Raw genomic sequence first — 10,214 nt, 5'->3', positions numbered from 1 at the left:
TGGGGATGTCTGTACATGTCCAAATAGTCCGCCATGTGAGCTTGGCCTACCTCAGGACAGCGATGTCAATATGCATCTAAATCTTGGCTACAAAAGTGGGTGCACACTAGGCAATGGCTTGGGGCGTATTTGGTAGGTGGCATCGTTTTTGGGGTCTTTGGATCTGTGACTCAGTTGGGCATAACTGAGTAAACACAGACCAAAAACCATGTTGTGTATGTAGTTTGGCAGTCTGCATGTACGTTGGCTGTATCAGGGAACCAATTTTCCCTTGACATTTGGTGGCCTGCATTGGCTGTGTTGATGCACTACGCGGTGTTTGGTTGTGCATGACATAAGTTGTGACCACCCCTTCTCACTAGTGGTGACCTTACCACACATAATCGAAACATCATTTCAGTCCTAGCTAGTAAACAAATGGCAGCCCATCCTAACTAGTAATAAATTGCAATACAAATTAGCAGTCATATGACTCAATAGGGGAAAGTTCATCGGCGCCCAACTAGGTGGAAGTCCATCCTCGTCTTCTTCCTGCTACTTCTTCTCCCTCTGCTCGTGTTGCTTCCTCCGTTCCTTCTTCTTCTTCTTCTTCTTCTTCTTCTTCACATCCTTGTGTTATCTATGTTTGTCCACATTGCCACAGCCCATTCTAACCTTTTGCTCTTCCACGCTTTACTATCGAATGCCTCCACACCATGGTCAGAGGTTTCAACATCATCGGCGATCACATCTTCCTCCTCCAACACAAGCTCATCACAACCCTATTATATGATCCAGTTATGAGGATGCAACATGCAAGAACGAGCCTAACCTAGGTAGGGAAAGTGTACAATGGCTTTTCGTCTAGGATCTTAAATATATTCTTCAGAGCTCTAAATGCCTTCTAAACCATAATTCTAAGGCTAGAGTGTATGAGATTGAGCAATTCCCATGCAGTCCTAGGGTACCTTTTAGAAGAGAACTCATTCAAATGGTACCTGTTTTTGTTTTGAAGGGTGGAAGAACACTAGGACGACATGCATATCCAATATCGCCTAGGTAGAACTTGCTATCGGGGATATTGATACCATCAGGTCAAGCCATGTTGTCAGCAAGAATGTTAGCATATGATGGGCTGATCCTTCCCAGCTAGCTAACACATATGTGAACTTTAGATGGAACTCAACAACAGCAAGCACATTCCGGTTTGTGTAGTGCTTTCTATCCCTATATGTCAAATGCATGTGACCTAGGCACTCCGGCAATCACATGAGTACCATCTATTACACCAATGCAATCCTGTGATGGCATGAAAACATGGTTTTATGGCTGTATCAGAACAATACAAGCATGCCAAGGTATGAACTATGAGTAGTGCTCACCTTGAAATACAGATACCATCTTGGGCTCGTGTGAATCTTGCTAGGAGTTTGCCCAGTTGGTGCCTTGATCATTCTCGGCGGGAATAGGCACCTGCCATTACTAGGCTTAGTTCCCGGCAAGAAAAGAGCTTGTCAGACTGGTATGGGAGGCAGTGCTACATTAATCATAGTTCATCTTTTGGGTGCATTACACACAATTAGTAAACGAACAACGTCAAATTAATATTGTGTAGTTTTGAATTACTGTCCAGAAATGGGCAGAATATTTTTGTACATTCCCCAAACTCTGGTCGAAGGAGCGATATATGCTATATTATGAATGAAAAAGCAAAGCTGCAATTTTGACTGTTATTTTTGGTACCTGCTTCACAACGGTCCTATATTAACTGGTCCGTGTGAATTGCAGAAATATTGCAGACGTATGAACACTTAAAACCGTGTGAGTAATTATCATCTTGAGAACTGCAGCCGGAGGAACTGGGAGCGGTGGTACTAATTGCGGTTGATTATATTAGAATTCTAACCGCACTCTAAGGCGCCAATATAATCTGTAAATCTCCGATTCAACTGTCATTGCTCTTTTTTCTTCGTCCCCGCTTCAATCGCCATCTTCACCCCCCGCACATTTTCCCACATACTCTGCAATCTCTTGTAGCACAACCATGTCGTCCTTCTAGGATGGTCCATGGAAGAATATGGACTCTCCAGTGATAGCATGGACAACAACCCTAGTCCGGACGTTATAAGATCAAGCTCAAAATCATCACACTCGCCTTCCATGATTCCATCGTCGAGCCCCGACCTCCAATACATCCAGTTCATGGAAGGGGCGCCTTAGAGCCGAAGGAGGACGACAACAAGACGAACATGGAGAACTAGGAGGGTAAAGACGACGACTATGAGGAAGAGGAATGGTCAAGCAAGGAGGATGAGGACATCAACGATGGAGACGACGACGACGGTGACAAAAAGTTGACGGTTAGCGAAGGAAGTGTTCTCGCCAAAATGATGGCGTGGGGGCATCCAAGAAGAAGAAGAAGAAGAAGAAGAAGAAGAAGAAGAAGGAATAGACTATATACTTTGTTATCGTGTTCGCTTATATATTCCCCACATGTTGATACTTCCTCGCATTATATAGATGTAATGGACTTTGTGTTCTTACCAGTCCGGCTCTGTGTTCCTGTCGATCTTATATCTTCAAGCAGGTCTAGAGGATGATGTGATCTTAGTGCTAGGCCCCATTTTGTTTTCTTGTTTTGGCTATCAACGCCTAATGGTTTCTATTAATGAAAATATAAGTTGATGCAATCATATGGAGACTATATCCTAGAATTTCTCTGTTGCTCTGTAGACAGAGGAGCAATTCACATCGCACATAATCTATATAACGAGATTGTGAGCGATCGTTTACAGTATTGCACATAGTTGCCTTGATTCAATTGTGTGCCTGGTAGAGCACACAATCATATGCGCTATCACAAATTATCACACACAAGTAACCTCAACCCTCTGCGCATCTTTAACACATCACACAAGAGTCATTATATTACGCAACATGTGCCATGCTACAAGTGATCGCACACAATTTGTTTTTGTAAAGTGTTTGCCAATCAATGCACATGATCAGAAATAGCAATCATGTGTGTTGCGATGCCATATCTCACACACAACATTATGCTTTGTTGTGTATCCCTTATCTAACACGGTTTGCATCTCAAAATTGTGCCCGATGAATGGGCCATTGCACGTGTTCTATTTTATGGCACACGAGTTTATTTTCAACCTTTTGAGATGTCTGCATCGCACACAATTAGGTATAATGGTGTGCGATGGATGTGTCGTCTTAGCCCCATTCTGCAATAGTGGAACAAGAAAAGCACCACACTACACAAGCATCACGCTGATCCCTCGTGGACTGTTGATCTCCTAAACAGAGAGTGCCCTCTCAGGCCTGAATCTTCACTATAGTACGGAAGAAACAAAAATCATAAAGTAAAATTGTGCATGGACGGTCATGACATAGTAACTGCTCAATGTAAACTCCAGAAGACTAGCAGGGAACTACTAAGGGCCTCTTTGATTCGCAGGATTGCAAAAACGCAGGAATAGGAAAAACGTAGATTAGTGACATGTTCATTGGATCCCTATAGGATTTGAGTTTCTTTGATTGTATCACGGGAAAATAAAGGACTACTTTCATGAGGTTGCAATGGATGCTAGAATTCCTATGAAATGTAGTACAAATGAATCCTTAGGAAAAATTCCTACGAGATTCAATCCTACCAATCAAACCAACATAGGGAAAATTCCTAAGGATTCTAATCCTTCAAAGACCCTATGAAAGTCTTTTGAATCAAAAAGGCCCTAAAGCGTGTATCTGGCAACGGTTCGATCAGCTCAATTGCTGAGAACACTTAGAGTCGCTTGCTTTTAGTTGCCTGTCGTCTCTACTTACACAAAAGTAACCCGAACTATCGCAACCAAACAGTGGAGCAGAGACGGAGGAGCACCCTCTTGTGTGGTGTTATATGACTTGATAGTAGGCACATATATCGGCCACACGGAGTCTGACAAGTCATTTCCCACGAACACAAGGCACCAGCGAGCACAAGTTGTGGTGAGGTAAGTACAACATCCATGCTAAGGCCGCAAGGCTCAAAACCCCTCGGTGACTGAACTTTGAGCTGGCAATGATGTGAAGGTTCTGGAGCCGTTTAGGCACCTCTCTTCAAGGAAGTCTACTAGCAAGGCAGTCATTCCTAATGTCTCCAAATCCTAATGGGTCCTAATTCAACTGATACTAACACAGACATGGATAACCACACACGTGAAAACCCAATGTGAATCCTCTTGTATAGTGAGCAAGCATAACATGTGATTGATGCTCTTCAGCTAGCTTATATATTACCTTCTCTCCTGAGAGTGATGTGTCACACTTAAACCTGATATCCACATCTTGATTTTTTGCTTTTTTGGTGGTGGGGGGGGGGGGGGGGGGGGGGGGGGGGGGGGGGATTTTTTGCATTTGTTGTTGTACCACGTATGATTTTAGTTGCGGCAATAATTTATATCGTCCTACTCCCTCATACAGAGTTCACGGCATGTTAGGACTTCGGACGCATGCCCTTACCAGCCTTAGGCAAGTTGCACGAAGATATAATTAATCTTCTTTACTTCAATTTGTAAAAGTGATGCTTATAGCAACATATTTTGACCACCAGATGCATCTATCTATTATCTAATACTCCCTCTGTTCATAAATATAAGATGTTTTAGATATTGCAATGTGAACTACGTACATATGTACTGAAATGAGTGAACAGATACATCAAAATGCGTCTATATACATCCAAATCAGAAAAAAGATAGAACATCTTATATTTGTGAACGGAGGAAGATAAGAGGCAAACAGGTCTAATGTGCTATGTTGATTATGTGGGGTGTCCTAGTTATAAAGAACATGATTTACAATTGAATGCAAAAAAACATATTTGTGTTGTACACGGTTCACGCATGTGATTCCATCGTCCGTGTCAGAAGGCAATTCCGAGCAATTGGTATCTTTACTGTATGCATGCAAGCAACGAAAACACTCATGATATCGCCAATATACCACCATATACACTTATATGTTTCTATCATTTAAGCGGCAGAGAGCACAAATGTACTTTAAAATTCATGGTACATGTCTTGGATGTATCAGCATGAACAAACAAACTACAATGGGAGGCGGTGAGAGAGGACGTGTTAACAAATTGTATGACCATTTTGACCAGCTCGACCATGCCAACATGGTGGTGACTTGTGAATCAACATTAGCTTTAGAATGACACAAAAAGCTATTAGTCGGTGGGTAAGAACCACACGGAGTTACACCGTAAAACGACAAGCATCAGCCTGATCTGATCTATCATATACATAGCCGGCCACCACAGCAGCAGCGGCACTACGATAACACGGGCACCCTTGCTGGACCAAGTGTCCCCCAGGTTGGGCCAAACTTAACGTGGTGGCTCCTTTCTGGATGCTGATGGCATCGGTGCAACCAATCTTCATGGCATCTGTGTGGTTTCTGAAAATCCCCCATGTACAGTTTTCTTATGACTTGATCTCAGGACAAAGTGATGACCAGAGATAACCTGAGAGGAGTTTTTTTTTTTTTTTTTGAGATAAGAGTCATTCTATCATTTGTTCTGTGAATGCATCGTAGCTAGGCTTGCATGTTCGTCTTTTGGAATAAGCAGCAAGGTCGAGTGAAATCATACATCCTTTTCCAGTTCATCAAGTTCTGTTTTTGCCATACAAGCAATTTTGTCCACTTCATCAATATCTTTCTCAATTCGCTGCTTAATCGCTACAAAAATTTGTTGTTGTGCATGACTATAAGCAAAGTGAAATTTCCACACTCTATTTCAGATAAATGTTTGGGTCTGCTAAAGCACACGGGTTGTCACCTTTCATGACACTTGCTTTTGTAACTGCTTTTGATTCCTCATTGGCAGTCTGCAAGCAAAGGCACACGAGACTACTATGAGACTCAATATGTGAGCATAACAGCATAAGAAGCAGAAACAGAAATGAGGAAATTAGACCTGGAGTTTAGTCAAGAAACACGTCAGCTTAGCAATTAGGCTCTCAATTCCATCAACCTGTGTATGCATGAAAGCATCATGTCTGTCATTAATCTGAAGTGCAAGAATTAATGGAGAAATAACATCAGAGACTAGTAGAGAGTTTCCTAGCTAAACAGCATGCACCCTCTTCAAGAAGCCTTTTAAAATTATCAGAGGCGTCGGGCTGATGCATTCCCATTTCAACATCCTCCTCGTCTCTTGAGGAGTCCCGCCTGGGAAGCTCAAAGGAATCCTGCAAGAAGGTTAGCTTGATTGTTAAAACTAAACTAATAGGATTGGTGCCGAAATAAAGCATTGACATTATAACTACCAGCCCCAAAAGAGCACTAAGCAACATATATATTGCTAGCAGAAGAGATAAATCGCCAAAAAAGAGTATTTTGAGCTGTCACTTTCAAAATCAAAGCACTTGCGTGCTAGTTTTGTAACGCAGTGACCATGTATGTAAGAAGAAGATTCTGAAGTCTTGCAGCACAGGAATTTCCAACCAGCTAAATTAACTGTTTAAACAACTAATGTGATCATCATTGTTTGTTTAAAACATAATAGTCAATGACATTTTGAGCATGATTTACTCCGGTGCTTGATAATAAGCACAAAGCTGGGACAAAATCAGAACAAGGGTTGCTTCGCTAGGAGGGAGCTCCTAGCTGCCAAAAGAGGTATTGAAGCCCAGATCTGGAGCTCGTGTGCTCTATGCTGGGCGTCGCAAAGCAATTGAGGATTCAGAGATGAAAGGAGGAACATCAGTTGCAGCCGCCATGAGAACCGTCCGTGCTCCGCTGGTAACAGAGTTTTTCTTAATCTCTACTGTAGCGGTAATTTTATTTAAAAAATCTATAAACCCATGCAACAGACTAATTTTTTTTTATAAAGGGTGGATTTTATTAACTCAAAGTGAGGCATCAAGCTGATACAAACATCATGAGCACACACCCGGCCTCTGCATAACTAAGATGCACACAGCCAACACCAACGCACACACACAAATACACATGCGGGCAAATAGCAAAGTCATACAAGACCAAAGCCATGCCTAAGCGGTAAAAAAGAGAAAAAAGAACCCGAAGCGATCAAAATAATGATCGACAAACTACATCAACGACCATATCCGCACCGACCATCTCTTGACACCATATACTAATGGATAAATAAAGTATACTGCTTCATCTATCTTGCCAAATAAAATTTATCTTTCGCTCACTCTGTAGCTGATGGTCTACATTCTAATTGCTCTGTCTATCTAGTACGAGCATGGTGAGGAAAATACTAGTATGCACATGGTTCGTATCACCCGGACGTCAGAGTTTCCGATTCCAAAATTGTGGTTGATGATGACATGATATAAGGGTCTATATGGATCTGGATGTGGATGTGAAGGTTCCTCGACCATCTAGAACGTGATACCTCTCCATGAGTGTTTCACTGTGTGAAGGTGAAATTCCTGATGCTTCCAATCCCTAGTATGCCCTAGCTCACATTGTATTATCACGGACATGGATAACCAGTGTCAAATACTAGTGGGAGTCCCCTTGTATAATGAGCAAGTGTAACATGTCACCGATACCCTTCGGCTGACTTATATAACCATCTCGTGTAAGATTGGTGTGTGAAAGTTTAATTTAGTACCCACCTTTTGGCCCATGCTTTATTGTTGTACCGTGTGTACTACGACTTCAGTTGTGGCAATAATTTACATTTCACTCGGTTCATAACAAAGGTCAGTAATTATGTGATGACCAATGCCATTACTAGCTGCAAGAAAGTTGCACGATAGACATCTTTAATCTTTTTTAATTACCTCAAAACCAATCCTACTGAAAGAAATATTGATAATTGATTGATGGTTCTATATGCTTCTACTTCATCTGCCCTCTGTTCATATCCTCCGTTTTTGACCAAGAACCCTCTATTTCCATCATTCTATGAGATGACTAAACTACAGCCAAAAAGGCTGCAAGTGAATAAAAATAGTAGCTTTATGTGTCTAATTCATCTTGCTCTGAGTCATAGTTCAATTCACAGATCGGATCCCCTCCGCCTCCCCTCCTCCCATCCAGACCCCCTCCTACCGTCCCCCTCCCCTCCGCCTCCCGTCCAGATCCCCTCCGCCTCCCGTCCACCTCCCTTTCAGATCCCGTCCACCTCCCTCCCGATCTCCTCTGCCTCCCGTCCGCCTCCCCTCCCGCCGCCACTGGATCCCGGCTGGGTAAAGCCCGTGCGGGGGGATGATGGCGGCGGCGGGGTGTCCCTCCGTCACGGCTTGGAGGCGTGGCTGTGACGGTGGATCTTGAGTGGGCGCCTCGGGACGACGTGTGTGTGGCCATGGCGCCGGTCACGCAGCGATGAGACCTCCTCTACCTTTGGCTACCTTCATCGTCGGTCCAAAGAGATCTGGTCGGTGGGTGTTGCCTCACGGTGGCTTCCGACGACGGATCAAGTGGAGGAGGAGATGGTGGCCTAGCTGCTGAAGCGGGTGAGGATGCCACCATCGTCGGCGGCACCCGCGGGTGTCGTTTTCCTCGTTGGAGGTGATGGTGGGGGCGTCCCTCGCTCCATTGTTTCCGGGGCAAACCTCATATCTGGAGGAGGCTACCATTGACGGCGGCGCCCGTGGGTATCGTAGCCCTCACTGGAGGTGTTGAGGGGCCTCCTGGATCGAATGATGGCGATGTCTTCGTCATCACCCCCATGGGTGCATCATCTATGGAGACATTCATCGGCTGGGCGGACATGTGGACGGCTTGGTGGTTGGACGTCGGTAGGTGGTGGAGCGGTGCTTCATCCTACACATCGATGGCGGCGGATCTCGACGGCGTGGCGCAGTGGAGACTCGGCGTCCGATGGGTGGCGATGGACTCGTGCAGGAGGACGACGCTATCTGGCGTCATGGTGGCGTTGATGGCAGAGAGGCCTGGCAAGGTCGATGCGTCAGTATCTGATCTGAGGATGGATCGGTGGGTGGAGGAGGTGATGGCCATTGCAGCGTGCACATGTGGTGCCCACTGAAAGTGCGCCAGACCGGTGTGTAATCTAGTCCAGGTATATGGCTTGGATGGGGCATCCAACATTAGATGTTAGGTGCTGGTGCGATCTCTGTTTGGTATTAGGCTCGGACATTCGGCACCCCTTCATCACGGGGATAGGAGTAGCGATAGGTGTTGCCAAGATGATGGCTTCAGGTTTACTGATCTATTAGCTTTCTAAGAGCAACTCTAGCAGACCCCGCAAAACGCCCCGGCCCGCAAAATAACCGCCAAATTGCGGGTCGGGGCCAGAAAATCTGCACGACCAGACCCCGCATCCGGCACTGGCCCGCAAATTTTTTTGCGGGGCGCGGCAAATCTTCTCCCCCAACCTCTATCTTCACGGGCTGGGAGGCCCCCGAGCTCAACACCCATCCGGCGCGAGATTTGGCGGGAGGGACATTTCCGCGCGCCCTTTCCCGCTCCCCGCACCCTCCGCCACCATTGCCCCCCCTCCGAAAGCTCCGACTGCTCCTCCCCGTCCGTCCCTCGCCGCCATGGACGACCCCATGCTGTCCCCCATCACCGTCGAGGTCGCGCATGCCCCTTCCCCTCAGGCGGATCTCGTCGCTGGCCATGTTGGCCCCGCCGGCGTCGCCCAAGCACACGCCGCGCCTGCCCGCAAGCGGCAGGGCAACGTGGTTGTGCAGGGCGGGAATCCGGCTGCCCCCGCCGCGATGGCCCGCGCTCCAGGCGCCAATGCCGCAGTGCGATCCCGGCCGGCGCGGAGAAGGCCGGCAAGGTCGCGGGCGCAAAGCGGAGGAAGGTTCTGACTTCAAGGAAGCCATCTTGTTCAAACTCTCACTCCATCCCCCCGCAAGGAGGTGCTCCGGCGATGCCGTTCAACGGTGCCGCTCCCCCCGCTAGCGAGGTGTTCGACGAAATGGCCGGAAGGTATATCTCTTCGGTCTTCGGCGATTCTCTTTCATTTTTCGCCATTGTTCTCGATAGCTCGTGACTTGTTATCATTCGCTATAGCGGTGGTTCGAACAATGCAACAACCGAGATCGTGAACTTGTTGGACACGAACGCGGTTGACATTGATCAAGCCCCTTTCGAACCATTCGACTACAATGAAACGGAGGGCAGCGTGGACGATCATGGTTGTGCGGACGAGTTGGAGGAGATCGAAGCGGAAGCGTTTGAGCAATCACAAGCAAAAACTGGGAAAAGCCAAAGATCGAAGAACTACA

The 10,214-nt window shown here is 46.0% G+C and overlaps 1 pseudogene; it reads right to left on the bottom strand.

The window, feature by feature from the left end:
* Positions 1 to 5,620: 5,620 nt before the first annotated feature.
* Positions 5,621 to 9,599, bottom strand: LOC123160443 (putative syntaxin-131; annotated as a pseudogene).
* Positions 9,600 to 10,214: the final 615 nt, after the last annotated feature.

The sequence above is a fragment of the Triticum aestivum genome, chromosome 1D, assembly GCF_018294505.1.
Source record: "Triticum aestivum cultivar Chinese Spring chromosome 1D, IWGSC CS RefSeq v2.1, whole genome shotgun sequence".
Taxonomy (NCBI): domain Eukaryota; kingdom Viridiplantae; phylum Streptophyta; class Magnoliopsida; order Poales; family Poaceae; genus Triticum; species Triticum aestivum.
Note: the sequence above shows the minus strand (reverse complement) of the source record. Positions and strands in the feature narration are given on the sequence as shown.